This window comes from Neovison vison, chromosome 3 (genome assembly GCF_020171115.1).
Source record: "Neovison vison isolate M4711 chromosome 3, ASM_NN_V1, whole genome shotgun sequence".
NCBI classification, from domain to species: domain Eukaryota; kingdom Metazoa; phylum Chordata; class Mammalia; order Carnivora; family Mustelidae; genus Neogale; species Neogale vison.
The window spans coordinates 70,743,155-70,763,947 of NC_058093.1; the positions used below are offsets into that span (position 1 = coordinate 70,743,155).

A 20,793-nucleotide genomic window follows, 5' to 3' on the forward strand; every position below is an offset into this window, starting at 1 on the left:
CGTATTCTGTCCACGGAACCCCTCATTTCTCAAAATGTACTTGCTCTTTTCTTGACCGTCACTTAAGACAATAACTGATCTGAGTCCTCATCCTAGGCTATCTTCTCAGTGGTAAGGATTTGTGTCTTGCTGTATTTACAGCACCCATGGTTATTTCAGAAATACCCCTTTTAGAGTTCTTTTCGATAAACAGTTGGTTAATTTGGGGCAGGGGGAAGGGGAAAGGCATTTTTCAGAGAAGACATGTTGAAACATCTGCAATGTCATTACGATGGGTAGCACACACATACACAATTCTACCGTAAGAGTAACTGTTGGGAAATTAAAGGGTGTGAAGTAAAATGATTTTTTTTATCTGCTGTCACACATTTAATTTAAAAGTTAATGCAAATTTATAGGGGCACCTGGGGGCTCAGTTGAGCATCTGATGCTTGATTTCCGCTCAGGCCCTGATCTCAGCATTCTGAGACTGACTCCACGAGCCCCTCCAGCCCCTCAAGTTGGGCTCTGGACTCAGCAGGGAGTCTCCTGGAGATCCTCTCCCTCTCCCTCGGCTCGCATGCTCTCTCTCTCTCAAATGAATAAATAAAATCTTTATTAAAAGAAGTTAATGTAAATTGATACACATCCAAACCCTTTTAAAAGTGAGACACTGAAGGTAAGTTGAATGCCCCCCCCCGTTATTGTTTAGCTGTGGCAAAAGGAAAGAAGCCCTTCCTTCTCTACCTTATCCACAGAACTAAAAAGTATAGCGTTTCCTCCCACTACTTCCCATCTCTTATAAGTATTCTCTTAAAGGGGATCAAACCTTAGAGCTAGAGTTTTCTTAAATCCTCAGCACCACATTTCTTTTTACCAGAGGATTAAGATCTACCCCCGTGTCCATGCTCCCAGCATATATATTAATATACACGATATATATTTTATTCATTTTATATTGAAAGTGTAGTCTTGTAATAGAGGCAAAAGTGCCACCAAATTTACTTCTGAAAAGGACAAAGGACTTAGGAAGGAAAATGTCTTCCCTGAAGTTATTTGCTTTAAGATACTTAATGTTGCTGTGACATTTAAAACAAAGCATTTGTAATCCCAGAGTCTTGGGACTAGAAGAGGACATCCAGTTGCCTCTCCACTGCATTTATGAAACAAGCTCTTGAAAATATCAAAAACTTCTTTATACTTAGTTGTTAAGTGGCCTTGGGCAAATTTCATAGTCTAAGTCCAGTTCCCACAATAAAAAGGGGATAATGGTACCTACTCAATAGGGTTATTCAAGAGTTAAATGAGGCAAATATTTAATAAGTATTAGCCATTTTTAAAAATAAGTAAAAGTAAAGAGCCCAACAAGTAGCAAGTCCTCAATAAATGTTATTGTCTTCCCTTACTATTTAGTCATGAGAAAGAAACTATAAGTTGATTTAAACCTTGGCCCACATGTTCACACCCATGCAAACCTCCATATTACAGATGAATGGAGAATGGAGATGCGTATAAAGTGCACTTTAAAGCATACTAATTAAGGCATTCCTTCTTCTAGTATTTTTTTTTCCATTTTAATTTTCAGGAGTGAGGGTTGCAAAATACAGACAGAGGTATTTATGGTATTTCAAGGGAAATGCCCTTCTCAACAAGAAGTAAATGTACAGCAATTTGGATAAACAAAAGTGAGTCCAGCCGTAAAGCAGAAATGTTCCACAATTTAAACAGCCAGAAACTTACAAAGTAAATGACATGTTCATGAAATGTGAATCAGACTTCAAAAGGGCAGAAAACTTGAAAGGTCCAGAAATTAAGGAGCTCACTTCCTCTTTTTTTAGCACAGGTTGGGCAACTTCTAGCCCATGGGCCACATGTAGAATCTAATTTCTTCAGGGAGCAGGGTGGAAATTGCTGCTGGACTCCAGGAAATCATTTTTATCCTGGGGAGTTCTCTAAATATTGCAGTTAATCTAGCATCCATATAATCCTTAAAGTTTAAATAGAGTAATTCAGGAGCTATGAACAATTAACTTGTGTCTGAACTTTTCAAAAGAATAGTGAAAACCTGACCGTGATTCTAGATAAATCATTTAAACCTCTTCAGGCTACAAAAGGAAGAGTTTTGACTAGATGAAGTTCCAGTTCAGAAGGAACACAACTTTATGAAGTTAATGGATGATACTTAAGATCCACAATTCCAATGATGAGGATGGACATGGCTTCCACACGGGCTGACCTTCCGCCTTTCCCAGCCTCTCACCTTCCTCTCTCGCTAGCCTTTTTTTTTTTTTTTTAAGTATTTTTAAAATTTATTTGACAGAGAGAGAGATCACAAGTAGGCAGAAAGGCAGGCAGAGAGGGAGAGGGAGAAGCAGGCTCCCCGCCAAACAGAGAGCCCGATGCAGGCCTCGATCCCAAGACCCTGGGATCATGACCTGAGCTGAAGGCAGAGGCTCAACCCACTGAGCCACTCAAGTGCCCCACACTATCCTGTCTTATTCTTTCTCTTGCCTTTTCACTCAGCTGTCTTTCTTTCTACCAAGCTGTTTTACTTTTGTTTCTCAGAATCTTCTTGAAGCCTTTTCTCCATTTTACCACTTCTCCATTTTCTAGTGTATATGCTACTTATACCATTGGATTATTTAAAAGAACTTACACTTATTGACTAAATTTGTATGTGTTCTCTTATTATTTTAAAGCTGTATTTTATATTTCTCCATGGGGGAAAAAGGAATATGCCAAGTGACTTTTTCATACATTACCCCAGAGGCAAAAAAAAATTTTTTTTTATACAAACAACTTTCCTTAGTCCTAATCTGTAGGTCTCTGGGTACATTGCTTCAAAATTTTAAGTTACAATATTTTATGACAAAAAGTTAGTCATATTAGCTGTAAACACTTATAACAAATGCTACAGAATTTGATGAGCAAATGCTACAGTGTAGCTATGCGCTGCACTGTTAGGGGGTTGACTAGAAAGATTTTAAAGACAGACTGTCTTCTTCCTAAAATACTCTGCCTAGAAATGGTTTAATTTGAGATTTGAACTTAAGTGACATATGTGTAGCAACAGAAAGGCAACACCTTAGTTCCCCGGTACTTTTCTTTGAAGTTTTTGATGATTCTTGATGATTCCCTTTACTTTAAAAGTACTTACTGCTACTTGCCAAAGGGACAGTTCAAAAGCAGTGTGTGGATAACACACTGAAAGGCTGTACTTACAGACATAAACCCCCATTTTAAGTGGAAAAAAAAATTCCTGTGGATCCAAACTTGTCCAGTGGTCAGGAAAAATTCTACTGAAAATCTTGCTTACTTTTTGGTACAAAACACAAGTTATGAATTGCCCACGATCACCACAGTGTTGAAACTAGCATTCTCTGCAACAGGAATAGGTTACACGGTCTTCTGCTGGAAAAAAAAAAAAAAAACTATCTCTGGCCCATTAAAAGCCATTTTGTTCTTCCCTCTAGCTGATAAAGGAAATACATTTAGTCTGAATAGAACTTTTCTTACCGTTAAAGGACACCGTAGGAAGGCATGATCGGGGACACAGAAGACAGACCAGCAAGATGTGAGCCCAGAGAGAAAACTGTCCCTGAAAAAGGCATCATCTTCCAACCCAAGTGTGGGGTCGGTTTTGGACAGCCATTTTGGACAAGCTCTGGCCTCTTGTTAAATGTGACATACTGAGTCAGAAGCAGACGTCTTTCTGTGGTTATTCGTTTCCTGTTTGATTAATTTGTTGTTTGTTCCTTCCTCCTTTACTGCACAAAAAGAAACTAGATTGGCTTTACTTTAGAAGCAAGCAAGGAAAAACCCCTTAATTTAAAAAATTAAATGCTACTCTTTTCCACAAGGTGTAATGTATCTGTTTGGTACAGTGACAAGAGGAAATCAGGATGTCCATCCAGTTGGCAGGCCAAAGTTATTCTACATACCTGTGCAGAAATAATAGTTCACAGAGCCTGAGATTCCTTCCAGGAAAATGCTGCTTGAAAGTTATCACTCTTGATATTGACTATGCTAACTGACTAATACTATTGACTAGAATATTTAGTATTAAGGAAAAGAGTTACCAAGGACTAAAAGCTCTCACCTACACCAATAAATACGGTAATGATTCTTCCTCCTCTATAGAGCATTCAAGTATGTAGAGAGAAAGTCACAGATGCAGGTGAAGAGAGCCGGTCAAGTGTATGAAGGCAAATGAGTTTTGAGATGTGATTTTGGTGCCCAAGTCAGGATAAATTACACACAGCTCAAGTCATATGAAGATCCAGAGCTTTCTGTGCCAGAATGTTTTGTTTCTGTCCTCCATACTTAACAGGATAACGATAACTTTCCTAGAAGATGCTTGACAAAAGCACGGAGATATGAGTACAGAAAGGGGAAAGGCAGATTTCTAATTATTAAAGGACTCTAAGAAGGGAAGAGGCAATGGACTACATGTACAAAACCTTGAGCTATGTACAAATATTCTGAAAACACTCATCATTTTTTCTTGAGCCATCTGAAAGATTCAGATTTGCAACACATAACATGTAACTCAGAAGAAAAACAAGGACAAAAAACTATCAGCCAAAAGAATGAAAAGCAGAGGCACATTTCAGAAACTAACTTGACTCTAAAGTTAGAACTCTGGGTCTTGGTTGTGCGGGATTCAGAAGGAAAAGGAACGGAGAGCCCACACATCATCTCATATTCCCTTCCCTGTAAAATGACAGGACTGGGTGGACCAGGGGTTCTCAATTTGGGCAGCGGCTGGAAATGCGTGGACTCATTTGTAGTTGGTGGTTAGAAGTGGTGGGTTGGATGGGGGACTCTTTAGGGGTGGAGCCAGGAATGCGGAATTTCCCATGATGCTTTGGATAGTCTTGCCCAAAATACTGACGGTACTCCTACTGAGGAGCACTGAGATAGTTGATGTCTACAACTCTTCCAGGCTCTAAATGCTTTGAGTTATGAATCTAACTGAATGAGTAGAGTTTTATGATTTGGGGCCATGGCAAAATTCCTGGAAGCAGAGCACTGAAGGATTAGAAATGGAGAGTCCTGCCATCTGACATGCAGGTGGGGCGCACTGGACAGAAGTGGAGGCTTGCTGCTAGCATCTCCCTCCCCCTCCACTAACCCCAGGGAAATAGGAAACTTGATCAACTACCAAGTGAATGCACAAAGTGAAACTTTGAGAAGTCTAACTCTAGTTAGTTCTATAAGAAGGGAACATGGGCAATGGGATGATTTCTCTCTGTATTTCCATAGTTGTTTTGAAGTTCTCTGAGTAAGGCCCGGCAAATACATGCACACACACAAAAACACCCTCACCATGCCATACACGTGCAGTTCACGTCGGCCCCCTCCATTAGGGATGGCTCAGTTAGGAGGGAGAATCACTTAGAAGGCTGTAGCCCCCAAGACACACAAGGGAGCAGTGGTTTAGAGTTTGGTTCTATTCTTATCTTTGATGAGAACGTATAAATACAGCCAACTTTGGAAACATGTATGAGGTGTCTATTAGCCACCATAGAACATAAATCAGGTAACATTCCTCCCCTGCTTAAAACCTTCCAGTGGTTTCTTTTTCCACTTAAAAAGTCCAAACTCTACCAGGAGCCCACAAGAACCCACAATATCTGGCCCCGCCCTAGCCCTCTGACTTCATCTCAAGTAACGTCCCTTCTTGCTAATTTACCTTCCAGCCCTTTCTGTTCTTTAAATGCATCCAGTTCATTTGCATCTTGGGGCCTTACACTTGTAAGCCCTCCCCCCAGTACACTCATCTCCTAGTTCCTTCTCATCTTCAGTCGTCAGCAAAAAGGCCCCTCTTCGTGCCCCATCTCTGTGCCTGTTCTCTTTTATGCACAGCACGTGTCACCACTCAACAATCTTTTCACAAGTTTAATGGTTTGTATACTATGTGTCCCCACTAGAATTCAAGCTCCATGAGGATGGGGACCTTCTTTCCTGCTGTTGTTTCAGCATCTAGAACTGCCTCTGACACTCAGTAGGTGCTCAATTAATATGTTAAAAGAAAAAGAAAGTTACATCACCTAAAAATTCTTCCATAACATAACGTTCCCTTCAGACCTTAAGACTGGAGGCGCCTGGGTGGCTCAGTGGGTTAAGCCTTTGCCTTCGGCTCAGGTCATGATCCCAGAGTCCTGGGATGGAGCTCCCGAATCAGGCTCTCTGCTCAGCAGGGAGCCTGCTCCTCTCTCCCTTTCCCCTGCTTGTGTTCCCTCTCTAGCTGTCTCTCTCAGTGTCAAATAAATAAATAAAGTCTTAGGAAAAAAAAAAAAAGACCTTAAGACTATTTCCTCTTGGGGTGCCTACGGGGCTCAGTCAGTTAAGCTTCTGATTCTTGGTTTTGGCTTAGGTCCTGATCTCAGGGTCATGGGACCATGCCGGGAGTCTTCTTGAGATGCTCTTTCTCCCCTCCTAACCCTCCCCCACTTATGTGCACCCCTCAACAAATAAATAAATAAACTCTTAAAAAAAAAAGATTGTCTCCTTTCAAAAAGTGAATAAGGAATGCCAAGGCTAAACTTGAACCCTCCTCTAGGGAAAGTTTAAGTTAAAGGGAACTTTTCCAGAGAAAGGATGGCACAGATCAGCAGTGCAGCCTGATAGCCCAGAGGGGACTTGGCAGACCAGTCTAATGGTAGACTGGTCTACTCTTAATGGTAGAGTAAAATAATAATCAGTAAGCTCTTGGGCCAATCAGGGAAAAAACCCTCCATATTAATGTACAGAAATACAAAACCAAGAGCAGAAAGAAGATTATAAAACAGCACAGTTCTCACCAGTCTGGATAAAGTGGTAAAAGATCACAGCCTACGACCCTCCTGTGGTGACCCCAACAATGTAGACTGAATCAACAATGTATAAAATATGAAAAGATTTATTCGTTTATAATTCCGGTTTTCCAAGTTGTGTCCACAACTACCTTTAAGAGCCTGGTTTTTGCCCTGGTGTTAGAAAGATATTTTAGAATAGGGTTTCCTCAGTTCTAACATACCTTCCTCAGTAGCAAAAATGTCTCCCTTATAGCTTTTTAGGGGGAAAGAGAAACCATGCCAGAGGAAATATATGCATTTACAATATGAGCAAATCTACTTTCAAAATGTTAAAATATGGGAATTATGTGATTTGGAGGAGCAGAAAAAAGTAATTTCCCTCTTCCCCCCAAAATAATCAGTACAGTTACACAGAGGTTTGGTCATTTAAAAATAATCTCAGAAAGGGGTGTCTGGGTGGCTCAGTCAGTTGGGCAGCAGACTCTCGATTTTGGCTCAGGTCATGGTCTTGGGGTTGTGGGATTGAGCCCTGTGTCCAGCCACATGCTGGGTGGGGAGTCTGCTTGGAATCCTCTCTCTCCCTCTGCCCCTTTGCTTGCACACTCCCTCTCTCTTTCTCTCTCTCTTCATCAATCATCATCATCATCATCATCATCATCTCAGCAACACAGAGAAATTGAAAACAAATTTGTACTATTCAATGTCCTGTTAGTACAAATTGGTTTAATCTTACTTGGGGAAAAACTGGCAATTTATTTCTATTTGTTTTGGCAGCTCAGCATTAATTTGGCCTACTTATACTAGAAAAAGGCATCATCTTCCAACCCAAGTGTGGGGTCATTTTTGGACAGCCATTTTGGACAAGCTCTGGCCTCTTGTTAAATGTGACATACTGAGTCAGAGGCAGACGTCTTTCTGTGGTTATTTGCAGTTTGGAAACCCATTTCTTCCTCACTCTCAGACCTGAGGGTCCAGAGGCGCTTGTTCCCACTGCCTACAGAAAGAGCATGTGATTCAGGGCCGGTTAATCAGAGCCTTGCATTCATGGGGACCCACAGACTTTTTGAGCGATGGCCTGTGAACTCATTAGAACCAAGGGAACTTGTGGCCTGAGGCAAGGACATTTCTGCCAGATGGGCTGGCATGGGATCTGTGAGGATATGGGCACTGAAATGGTCACACTCATCCTTTGACCACATGGGGTCTGAAACTGAAACCAACAAAGTAGGGAATTGGTGGGGAGGGGTGGTAATTGAGAAAAACCAGCTACAGGCTTCGTTGGCTGAATCCATCTATACCTGAGGCTAGCCCTATTTCTGGACTTTTAATTAACATTAACAAACAAATTCTCTATTTTGTTTGAGCTGGTATAATCAGGTTTTCTATCATTGGCAATACAAACACCCTTGTGACATAGAAGTTGGTACCAGAAGTGAGTGTTGAATGTGACTAACTCTAAAATGTGCAAGTGACTGATTTAAGTCAAGTGAAGGCTAGTGCAGGCTCTCCTGGGCTAGGGCACTGGCGACCTTGTTATGTGGTACCCCCACTGATGCTTATGCTACCACCTACTGAATTCTTGGCCTCTTAAGCCCATAAGCCTATGGATGGTGCACCGTTAAAGGATTTGGAGGAAGCATTTAGAATGTTGGCTTGTGTTGGCCAGTTCTTGTGGTCTTCAGTAAGAACTACAGAAAAGATAATTTAGACTGGAAGCACACAGAGAGAAAAAAAATACAGCTTTCTAGTAGAGGTCTTTTTTGCCTGTGATCTGCAACCAAGATGCTGAGAGTCAAATAATCTGGAAACCTGTGGTTTGGAAAAGTCAAAATTTCTATGCTACACTAACATCAGATTAAGTGGGGTCAAAAATGTAAGAACCACTTAAGGAAATATACAGGAGAAGCCGATACCCCATTGTCCCTTCAAAGACCCATCCAGTGGGTTACAAGATATGCTAGAGACTGCTGACTGATATCTCATTCTCTTCTAGAAATGGGAGTTTAATCACAAAATTCCTCTAACGTTCTGAGTCTACTGTTGTATGCTGGGTGTCAAACTATACAGGAGCTTAAGTACAGTTCTTGGTTTGCTACTAGCTGCATTAGAAAGAGTTTAAAAAGTGAAATTACAGTACGATGTTTTATTTAACATTCTTTTTCAAAAATATCATTACAACATGTCCTCACAATAGAAGGGTATTCAGTAGGCACTTTGCATTCTTCTCTTCACACTGACTCTTCAAAAATAAGTATGCATTTTACTCATGGCAACATCTTTGTGCCCAAGAGCCACTACCATACCGGACAACACAACTCTGGATGGCCTGGCCCTGGGGGGATGGAGCCCGCCTTACTCATCCTCTCCTCTGGCAGGATACACGGATGACACTTCCACATAACATCAGGCAGTCCTGCGGAAGTCTCTGGGCTACAACTTCAGGGCTGCTTGGAGCCATCTCTTAAAACGGGGCGTTGGCTAGGTGGTTTTGGGTTTGGGGCCAAATTAAAGACCCAAATTGGCTTCTCTTTCCTAAAGTCATAATGCTGATAATCGTAGCCCAGGACATGAATCCTCAGCCAAGGTAAACAGGATAGAACACCTTCAAACTGGGGGCTCAGAAGAGATTCACAGACTCAGAAGCCTCGGGGGCTTTCCAGTGTTCACCAAGTAAAATCCAAAGTCCTTGCTGGGACTAGCAAAGTCCAGTGGGATCGGGCAGTCTCCCTCAGATCTACTTCCTGCACTGCTTCTCCTCACCCCTTTCTCCTCCCTTTGTCCTGGCGTGTTTGTGAGAACAGCTTTCTCCTGGTTCTGTGGCTCGCTCCTCGCACTCTTTCGCATTCCACGCTGTCAGCGCATGGTCTACGGGAGGAGCCTTGCCTGCGCATGCTCTATGAGGTGCTCTATCTGCGCATGCTCTAAAGGAGGAGCTCTGTCTGCGCATGCTTTATGGGAGGAGCCCCGCGAGGGCATAGTTTGCCTTATTCACTCTGTCCCCCAGCTGCTTTAGATCAGCGTCCGTTATCATCTGGGCTTGAGAAATGAGTGTAAATGGATTTTAAAAGCTTCTAACTCCAAGTTGAGTTTCATCCTTCCTTTAACCTGAGGTTGGGAGGAGGCTGCCACACACTTGGCTCTAGGTGGGGGGGTGCTAGAGTGAAGGAGGTACGTGCTGGAGTTCTTCCCCCAACAGGACCCGGGAAGGTCTTGTTTCTCCTGACAGTTGTTGACACAGGACAGCCATTCAGAGTGACAACATGGGGACCTGCCAACACACATAACAACTCCTTCTCAAGCAGGGTTCTCTGCCAGCGTTGGGTTTGTGACAGGGCCTTGCTTAAGTTAGGAAATGATGAGGCGACTCGCTTGGAAAGAGAAAAGGAGGCCCACATCCACAGTGGGAAGAAGGAGACCCCGGGAAAGGACAGTCCCATAACGGGTTCAAACCTCACAGTCAACCAGTCTGTGTTTTATCCCCGAGGGCCGGACGTCCAGTACGCTGGTTTCTGAGCACACAGTGGAGAGCCCTGTTTCTCCACACACACAGTCTGCAAACAACAAACAACAAATGCTGATGTCGGAACGTCACTAACTTATGTCTTGGAGGGACAAATGCTGATTATGTGTGGAAAGAATTTTCATGTTTCCTTTGAAAGCACCGTCCTATCTTCGGTAATTTAAGTAAAATGGAGAATTTTCCCAGTTGGTCACCAACATCCAATACAAGTTGCCCCCAGGGGAAAGCCCATGTGAAAAACAGAAGTTTCTTTCAGCTCAAGGGGAAAACTGGTGGAAAGCCCCATTTTCATATGTATCCATTCGTGCACACACATAGGGAGAAAGTGCTGGCATAGGGATACCTGTGTGTTCCTTTCCATTGCTAGTTATTAGGTACAAAGCCCAGGATGGGGCGTTTACAATTATTTCTGGGGTGGGGACAGTAGCAATATTGTTCCTCGTTCAGACTTCTCTATACAGTTACCTGGTGTCTCTCACTGGAGGACAGAAGCTATGGGGATAGGAGAATCCTTCTACGGAGTACTCAGGAAACAAGAGTCTATACAGCTCTGCACCTTTGGGCCTGACATCACCCACCTGAAGGCTGCAGGAAGGGCTCAGTGACCCAAGACTTCCCCTGGGACCCCTGACTGCGCGGAAGCCAGGCCTGGCTGGTGCAGCTGCTACCTGGAAGAGGCAGGCCCAACCACTCTGCATGTGGACAGGAAATGGGGGCATTTGTGGGTGTCACAACAGTTGGGGGCCCTCCTAACATTCAGACCCGGAGACCGGAGATGCTAGACGACCTGCAGTGTACCAGACTGGCCCACTCAGTAAAAAACAGTCCCACGTGATGTTCAAAGGTCCTGTTAGAGATTGATGTAGGAAAAAAACTGTTGGTAGTTATCTGATATTAGACCTTGGCTCCATTTTAAATATAAACTCAAAGTAATTATTGCACTGTTTATGAGCCCCTGAATTTTCCAGTAATGCAACTGTCATATAAATGAAATACTATGTTTTGCTAAGATTTTTACTAACAGTTGGTCTCCCATTTCTGGAAGATCATTTGCCCAAAGACATTCCACTCCAGATATGTAGTTCCCTCTTACCCCACTTAGTGTGAACCTGCACCTGCCTGTTCACAGTGGTTACAGGTGGAGAAGCAACTACTCAGCCAATTACTTAGTTCTGTTTGCTAATGAGTTGTAGCTGATCACTTACAAATTGAAGTTATTTTATAATAGGTTATGTTCCTTTTGTTTCTCTCTCTTTTTCTTGGAGGGGAGGGGCAGAGGGCAAGGGAGAGGGAAAGAATCTCCAGCAGGCTCCATGCCCCACAGGGAACCTGAACTCAATTCTATGACCCTGAGATCATGACCTGAGCCAAAATCAAGAGTCAGACGCTTGACCAACTGAGCCACCCAAGTGCCCTATTTCTTTTTTTTTCTTTTTTAATTTTTTTATTTGACACAGAGCATGAACAAGTAGGCAGAAAGGCAGGCAGAGGGAGAGGGGGAAGCAGGTTCCCTGCTGAGCAGAGAGCCTGATGTAGGGTTCCATCCCAGGACCCTGACACCATGACCTGAGCTGAAGGCAGAGGCTTAACCCACTGAGCCACCCAGGCATCCCATAATTTTTTTTTATTACAGATAAAAATTATATCAATTTTGGGGGAAATTATTTGTAAAGTCAGATTATCTCACTGATGGGAGTTTCATTGAAGTTTGTGAAGTGCCCACCGGAAAAGAGTGGGAACAGGGTCAGACAAGGCTGAGAGCCATTGCTTCTGTGCTTACAGAATGGCTCTGAGCATCTAGCCGGGGAAGGGTAGAACAGAGCCCTGGGGACCACAGCTGCTCACCTACAAACCTGGGAGGGAGTCTTGTACTTTCTTTCCAAACAGGTCACAGATTTGTGGTGCTTCTTTCTCCTGTTTCTTAGCAGACCCTGCTTCTCTCAGCAGCTTGGCAGAAACAATTTATTCTACTTCAATGACCTGAGATTCCCAGAGGACTCTGCAACTCCAAGAAATTTCTGCCTCCCATTTGGCTGCTGTGGATTCTCCAAATGCCTGGGAAAACAGACTGTTGGAAAAACATTTCCAGATTGTCTGATGGGATGGCTACCCTACCAGGACACAGGAAAGATAAGGGCAAGTGTTTCCTACTGGACCAAGTACATGTCTGTAGTTTCCTCAACTCCAAATATGGGTGCAGGGCCAATAGGATCCCAGGAAAGCGCACAAACACAAGGGTGTGTGTGTGTGTGTGTGTGTGTGTTTGGGTTTGGGTTTTGTCCTCTTTGCTCACTGCTGACTAAATGTCTCCTTCTCCTGCTTCTTGGAAGCTGCTTAATTCAGCCTTGGACAATTTTATTCTGTTTCAGAACCATTCTGACAGTATGATGAGTGAGCGGCTTACATAAAAAGCAACTCCATGACTACATTAAAATATTGACTTGTGCACCTGAAACTAATATAATAATGCAAGTCAATTATTCTTTAATAATAAAATTAAATAAATAAATACTGACGGGTTTGAGAATACCAAGCCACAAAGATTTGAGGTATAAGAACCACACGTGGTTTATGTTTGTAAGACACTCAGGAAGATAAGTGGACGTAGTTAAACAACAACAATAACAACAAACAAAACTCAATGGCCTCTCCCCTCCTCACCGCGACCACCATTAAAAATATGAAAAAACTGGGCGCCTGGGTGGCTCAGTTGGTTAAGCGACTGCCTTCAGCTCAGGTCATGATCTCGGAGTCCGGGGATCAAGTACCGCATCGGATCATGGGGAGTCTGCTTCTCCCTCTGACCTTCTCAGCTCTCATGTTCTCTCTCAAATGAATAAATAAAATCTTAAAAAATAAAATAAAAATTAAAAAACAAGAATAAAACTAAACAGTTAAACAGAGTGTAGGCTGGGTGTTACTATTGGCTTTTGGAAGGCAGCTGTGTCCTAAATGAGGCAAATAAGTAGTTGTCTGGGGACCGTGGCTAAGGTCAAGAATAAGCTGCTAGCATACCCTCCACCTGGCACACAGCCCCTACTGCCCTGAGCACTGCCCCTCCATCGCTATCCTCCTCCAGAGGAGCTTCTCCAACTTGACCCTCTGCCATTGCTGCCTTGCCTACCCTCTACCTGGCCCCACTCAACCTCTCAGCCACTCTGCTCCAGCCAAAAAGAAAAACACAAAGCAGTGAATTGCTTTCCAGAAATAAAAATATTTTCTGTGATCTTTTTATCGGCTTATGCTGTGTGTCTCTGACTCTGTGGCTAACTAGGGAGCAGGGCCACACCTGGGCTCCTATGCACAGCCGTCATTCAACAAAGACAAACAAAGCTCTCCACCTCCAAACAAAGCTCTCCACCTCGTGGAGTTTACACTCATATCTGAGTTGATACAATGGAAGGAAAATGAATTTAGGGTCTGCATTGCGCAGCATGCGTGTTCATTTTGGCCCAGCTCATCTCAAACAGCAGCCTCACAAAGATCACCAAGGGAAGAAAGGCTAGTTCAGGCTGACTCCAGTGTAAATGGGCAGTGCTCCAGAGTCCTTGTGGGATGGGGGGCGGAGCCGGGGGGGGGGCATTCCGATTGGAGAACCATTTCCATACAAACATACTTGATGGTATGCTGCCAGGCCAGCCCATAAGAGTCTATTTAATTCATAATGTGACTAAACTGCATGTTCTGTCCCAAGTCTTCAAAGGAAAGCACTCAGAGGTGGGGGTGGGGGGGATCATTACTCTGGGGTGCTCCAGCCTCAGCTTCTACTCCCTTCCCCTGGGTGGCCCTGGGAGTTCCCGTGACCCCACTCAGGACCCTGAGCAGCTCCTGTCCCAAGGCCATAATTCCCTTCCCCAGGATAAGATGATGTCACCCACACAGAAGGAGGAAATTGGATTGTTTTGAAAGAAAGAGTAGTTGTTAACCCAAATGATGTTGAGTTAGTGGACTTTGTATTGAGATAAAAAATACACTGGGCTGGACAGAGAGACTATAGCAGAGGCCCATGGTCTGGGGATAACATCCTTAAGGTTCTCCTACTGTTTATAGTTTCCTTCTTTCACTTCAATATATCCTTTTCCTTATTAAAAAGTCATACATGGAAGTGTTTAGAACATATAAATAGTTTTTTAAATGACCCATTAGTACTCAGAGAAAACCAGTTAACATTTTGGAATTTCCTTCCAGTCTTTCCTTCTTCACTCTGTAGATATCTAAAATGGGATCATATGGTATATATGTAGATTTATTTCCTTTTTTTTTTTTTAACATTCCCTCATATTATTAAATCTTCATCGAATGCAATTTTAATAGTTGAATGTTTTATTTTATGTGTGGTTGTGACCCATATAACTATTTTTCATTGTTAAACATTTAAACTGCCTCCAATTTCATTATTACAAATCCTGTCATGTTAATGGACTTGTGTCTAAAGATTTGTGGTCATTTCAGATTATTTCCTCAGGACGCATGTATTAGAGTACAGTTACTAGAATGGAAGGTATGAAGTTTATTCTTCTAACAATCTTGATACATACTGTTAAACTGTTTCCTCAAAATGGTGGGATTTGTTCTCTCATTAGTACCCGCTTCATTTCTTTTCAACATGTGCTATTATTATCACTTTTCAAAATCTTTGCCAATCTGATAGATGAAAATGTTGATCTTGAAAATGTTAATTTTCATTTCTTTTATTATTAGTGAGGCTGGCAGTGTTTCATATATTTATTGTCCTCTCCGTTATTAGTATACCTTTCTCCATTGATTCACTATTATCTCGAATCTTTTTTATCACAATGTTTAAGTCTCTTCTTTATTTCTTCCACTTCTGAACCTAAAGATTACTCAAATCTCCAAGACTTTTCATAGACAAAATAAAAAGTCCTGATCATTGGGGGACTGAGTGTATATAAGCAGTGATTATTTCTGGGCATTGATAAGCAAATTTCATAAATCAAGGAGGGTCTGGCACATACACGCTTACAAAAGAATTCTCTGAGCAGGCAACTGTGACTAATTTTGCACAGCTTGTAAGAATTTTACCATTTTAAGAAAGGTCTCCATCCCACGGCAGAAGGAGGGTGCGTGCGGGATGTCTGGGCCCATCTTACCACAGTTCTTCCCATCTCAAACACAGAAGTAGGAATGCCCTGATTGTTACTACCCACATGCATCCATGTGTGAACCTCTTAAGTCTGACGGAAAACAGTCATCATGACCCTGACTCACCTCGTCCCACCTTTCACAAGACTAAAGTTCCCAGGAACTAAGGAGTAATGTGGGCTGATCCAATGAGTCTCCAAGCTTCCATTATCTTCGCTGTCTTCACTAGCTATTAAGCAAATATTTTGGAAGAAATAAAATCTAATTTAGAATTTTTTTTTTTAATGATTAAAAACTTGGTGATAAGAATCACTTCTGAGCATGGGTCATTCAAAGTAACTCTCATTCTCTATTTGATGATTCACCTGAGGGCCTGGGCTGACATGAGTTCCTCTGGCCTCCTTTCCACTGGGTCTTCCCAAGTTAAGGGGTCTTCCTCACTTCCTAGAGTTCCCTCTCCTGAACTCAAGATGGCTGATGCATCTAAGTAGAAAGGCAGCCACTCTGGGGTAAATGTGCCTAGAGCATATGAAACATTCAACAGTGTCTGCTATCGTTACTAAATGAGCTAATCTTGTCCTCTGTTAGTGCTACCTCTGTTAGTGTTTCCAAAGGAGGAAGCAGCTGGTAAAGTGGTTCTTTTTGTTTATAGAAGGATAATTCAATGCAATATGAGAATGAAGAATTTACTGTTTGACAACTGAGAAGAATTGAATACTAGTAATTTCAGAGTCTATTTTATATCATTGTACAACTCATTTTCAAATCTACTTAGGACAATTTCAAAAAGCTGTCATTGGTCCACTCGATCTGTACTGGTCCCATTCACACTCACAAGTACCCGTGCATTTTATGCAATTCCAAGCATCACCAGATTCAATGAACACAAATTCAGAAAAAATGCCTCAGAAACTTCCTAAAATAGTTTCTCCTAAAAGTTAAGGAGCACTGGAAATTAGTAAATAGATTTTATGCTCACTGATTTGTTTTTATTCACCTGGAGAGCCTTGTTGCCAGTCCATTGGCTCACTGCCATCTATCCCAGCAGGAGGGTGGGAGGCCACTGACTCAAAATCCTTCACTGCCGAGGGCAGGACTTTTCTTCAGGGTACTAAGACAATGCCCAAAAGCCCTTTGGGGTGGTCTCTCTCAACCACGGAATGGAAGGCAGAGCTTATTTTCATGGCTGCTTTATTCTAGTGGTTAAGGAGCAAAGAGAACACTAATTGTTTGTGAATGTTTTCAGAGGTAGCACGTAATGAACCAAGAGAAAACAGGCTTTGAGGCAAGATCTGATTTCTCCGAGCAAGTGAGAAAATAAAACCACGATTCCTATCATTATGCCCAAGTTCAGTCACCACAAGATGATGGCACTCGGATGTGAAAGGTGGTTGTGCCAAGAGCCAAGGATTCAGCAAAATGGAATACCACACAGAAAACACTCTGAGTATCCAACACTCATTGGCAGGGAATTCATGGAAAACCAGTATGAAGATGACTAACAGGAAAGTTCATTTTCCAAAATACAAAGGCTTCTTAGGGGCCTGGGTAGCTCAGCTGGTTGGGTGACTGCCTTCAGCTCAGGTCATGATCCTGGAGTCCCAGCACTGAGTCCTGCATTGGGCTCCCTGCTCGGCAGGGAGTCTGCTTCTCCCTCTTACCATTCCCCTCTAATGCTCTCTCTCTCTCATTCTCTCTCTCACATAAAAAAAAAAAAATCTTAAAAAAACACACACACACACACATACACAAAAAACAAAGGCTTCTGTACATAGAACTTTCTATTCATCCAAAACTACCGGATACAAAATGCTCTGTTGGGGGCACATTTGTAAAACTCTCCACTAGTGGTATCTGCTGAATTCTCTTCAATCTCTGACTGCACAAATGTAGAGATAAGGTTTTCATCTTCTGCTTTCTCTCCCCCTCATATCTTGAAAATATATATGAGAGTCTCTAAAAATGCTGGCAGATACAAAAAAATGAAGTATCTCAAAATCTTTAGAGACAGAAGCTACCTAGAAAAGTTTAAGCAATGGCGAACAAGAGCAACACACATGGTACCCTGGACGCACTGGAGATTACCATCTGTGACACGTGCTATCACCACTTTCTAAAATGCCGCTTTTAAGGGAGGCCTAGCTGGCTCTGTTGGTGTATGCACAATTCTTGATCTCAGGGCTGTAGGTCTGAATGTCGAGATTACTTAAAATCTTGAAACAAAGTGAAAAATTAACATGCAGCTTTTAAAAAATATTTTTTTAAATTATAATATGACTCTATTCTAGAATGCTCAAAGACGTTGTACACTATATTAACTCAGGGAAGTGACTGGTCCTCATTACCACGTTGCTAGAATTTGGTCTTTTACAAAAATAAAGTCCATGAAAAAAAGGGTGGTGCCCAGATGGCTCAGTAGGTTAAGCATCTGACTTTCGATTTCAGCTCAGGTCATGATCTCATGGGTCTTGAGATCAAGCCCGTGGGGCTCTGAGCTCAGTGGGAAGTCTGCTTATGGATTCTCTCTCTCTCTGCCCCTTCCCCCAATTCCGCCCCCACCCCTGCTTGCCCTCACATGCTCTCTTTCAAATAAATAAATCTTTTATTTATTTGTTTATTTGACAGAGAGAGAGAGAGAGAGAGACAGCAAGAGAGAGAACACAAGCAGGAAGAGTGGGAGAGGGAGAAGCCGGCTTCCTGCTGAGCAGGGAGCCTTATGCAGGGCTTGATCCCAGCACGCTGGGATCATGACCTGAGCCAAAGGCAGATGCCTAAGGACTGAGCCACCCAGGTGCCTCTCAAATAAATAAATCTTAAAAAAAAAAAAAATATCCATGAAAGTCAAGGTCAACTCAGAGGTTATTTTCCTTAAGTGTAATACCTCCTCCTACTTTCCCAAAAGCAAGTATACTTTTAAAATAAAATCAGCATTTAATAAAAGTCAAACCAGTTTTTTAAAGCAATAAACCTAGGAATATAAAAATCACTGTAAACTTAGTAAGGCTCTGTATTTTCTCTACTTACATTTTCTTTAACATAAATACAAAAGTACTTAAAGGTTTAGGATTTACTTTTGAGATACTATAGCATATCACAACCTTCATGATAAAAGAAATGTATGAATTTATGAAAAAGGGAATAATATCTATAAAACTTGTTAGTGTAAGCACTGTATATGTTTGCATATCAACGTTCAAAGGTCATTAATAAAAATATTTAAAGTCTAATAAAAGGAAGGTTAAGAATGGCTTTACACAAACTTGCGTTTTCCAAAATTTGTCAGAACGAGAGAATCTGGAAATGTCCAAGATTAAGTAGAAATCCACATTCAGAAGAGTTCCATGGATTTCTCAGAAAGAAAGCAGGCAAAGGGTCATGTGAGGACATTCTTTTAGCCTAAACATCAAGAAGCATTCACACGGGGGAGCCAGTGGCTGATACAGACAAAGCACAGTTTCCTACTAGTAAGCTCAAATGCCAGCCCACCCTCTCTGCCGAACTTAGCAGATGAGAAGTCACTTCATGAAGTCATGCACAAACATGAAACATGCTAGTAAAGTTTTGCCGCCATCCCCACAATCATTGCTTTGTTTGCTTAGGCTGGTGGCCAGCAGGAATATTTCCCTCTGCAAAACTATTTCAAAGTAATGACTTGGAGGAAGTGGTGTGCTGATATCATGAAAAAAAAAAAATCCCTCAAACACAAAGATAGTTCAAAAAGCATCTGTATATGGCTCAGAGGAAACAAACAGCTCAGCTAATTTCAACTCAAAATAAACCCAAGAGACCAGTTTACCTTGGCCATAGCTACACACACATGCCGGAAAACTGAAGGCTGGTGATTATCTAGTGATTTGGTTTTGTGCCAAAGGGGAAGAAAGGGCAGGGTTATCCATCCTGGGGTCAGGATGGAATTACAGAAGACACCCCACCCCACAACGCTTCAGACACAGAATGATGTGTATATAAAAGAAGTTCGCACTGCTCTCTCCATGAGACAGAGGGGCCCCTGGATCTTGGCTGGAATGACAAGTCTAATGTCCCTTCCCGAAGCCACTGGTAGATCAGAAGCTAATTTTGAGCCTCTAACACATGGTCTCTCCATCACTGAAGTCTTTCCGTGGCTCTTCTTTCTACAATATTGTCTTTACAGAACTGAGAGGAGAGAAGGACATTGAAAAACAGTTGTTTCCTACGTTCATCTTAAGCTGAAATTCATCTACAATCTTTAAAATGACCAATACTGAATTTGCAACTTCTGGGCACTGAAAAATATTCTCCAAGTTAAGTGGACACATCATCACCAAAGATCACATTGTATTTGGTTTCAAGAACCATTTGGAGTTTTCTACAAAAGCAGCTGCTTTTCTAAGAGAATAGGTGATGATTGCTCCCTAGGTCTTAAAAAAAAAATCCTTATTTTATTTTCAAAAAACTTTTGTTGAGAAAATAACTAGATGTGTCAGAAGAAGTCTTAAATTGCTTTTTCAGTCCTGTTTTGTATGGCTATTTGGATGTCTTTATTGCTAACTGGGTTAGGAAGCCCCAAACCCCTTTGGTTTTTGATCATTCGAGGAAATCCACCTCCCAGCAGAACATCTACCTATTTTATTTTATCTTCATTTTTGCGAGGGGAAAGACAGGAAAGGGTGCTGGTCTTTAATATCAGAAGTGTGTGTTGTTGACCTTCAACTGGGCCCTGAGATTTTTTTAGTTCAAAACATTAGTACCCAGATCACATGTGGTGACAATTATAATATTTTAAATGATGCTTTTCCTTCTTCAAGTGTTGGCCATCATATTCAGGCTGGGGACGGGAAACAGAGATTTTGACCCTGCTCAGAAGGCAGCTCCAAGTCCTCCATTTTTGCCATCTGTCATTTTAGGTGATGACCTTGTCAGGAGTCCTCTGTAGCTCATAAAAACCAACATAACCTTTTGGGCTGCTCTGGAAAAAACACATTGGGTAATAAGGGATAGATGCATTCTGCTCCATGTTTCCAGTATTATTTCCTGGCCCAAAGAAATACCAAATCATAGGCATCTAGAAACAAGAGATGGCCCAGTAAGGACAAGGATCTTAAACGCAGTCTGTGAGCACTGACCCTCCCCACCACCCAAGGGTTCATCTACCTGTTTCCTGCTAAGTACTTCACGCAGAGCGATACAGGCATTGGAGCAAACAGCCATTTCTACCAGACATGACTCAACTCAAGCGCTAAGGTGGGTCTTAAAGTGAAAGTAAAAATGCCAAAATGATCCTTAGCACTTAGTAATGGCACAATAAACGTTAGCTATTATTATTGCTCCAGGAAGGGAAAGGTTGCTGTTCTCATCACCTTGGGGACACAGGCAGGCGTGAAGAGATGCAGATCCGTGGCAGTGACCCGT

General features: G+C 42.1%; 1 protein-coding gene across 4 annotated transcripts in view; it reads right to left on the reverse strand.

The window, feature by feature from the left end:
- WIPF1 (WAS/WASL interacting protein family member 1) overlaps positions 1 to 20,793 on the reverse strand; it is a 115,915-nt gene that overhangs the window by 38,402 nt on the left and 56,720 nt on the right. Inside the window, exon 2 of one of the 4 annotated variants that reach the window (XM_044242371.1) lies at positions 10,235 to 10,330. The exons of 2 other annotated variants lie outside the window; for them this stretch is intronic. The gene's annotated coding sequence lies outside the window, so the exon portion shown is untranslated. Of the gene's footprint in view, positions 1 to 3,495; positions 3,704 to 10,234; positions 10,331 to 20,793 lie in introns of those variants that run through there. One more of the 4 variants, XM_044242368.1, reaches the window with a different exon arrangement.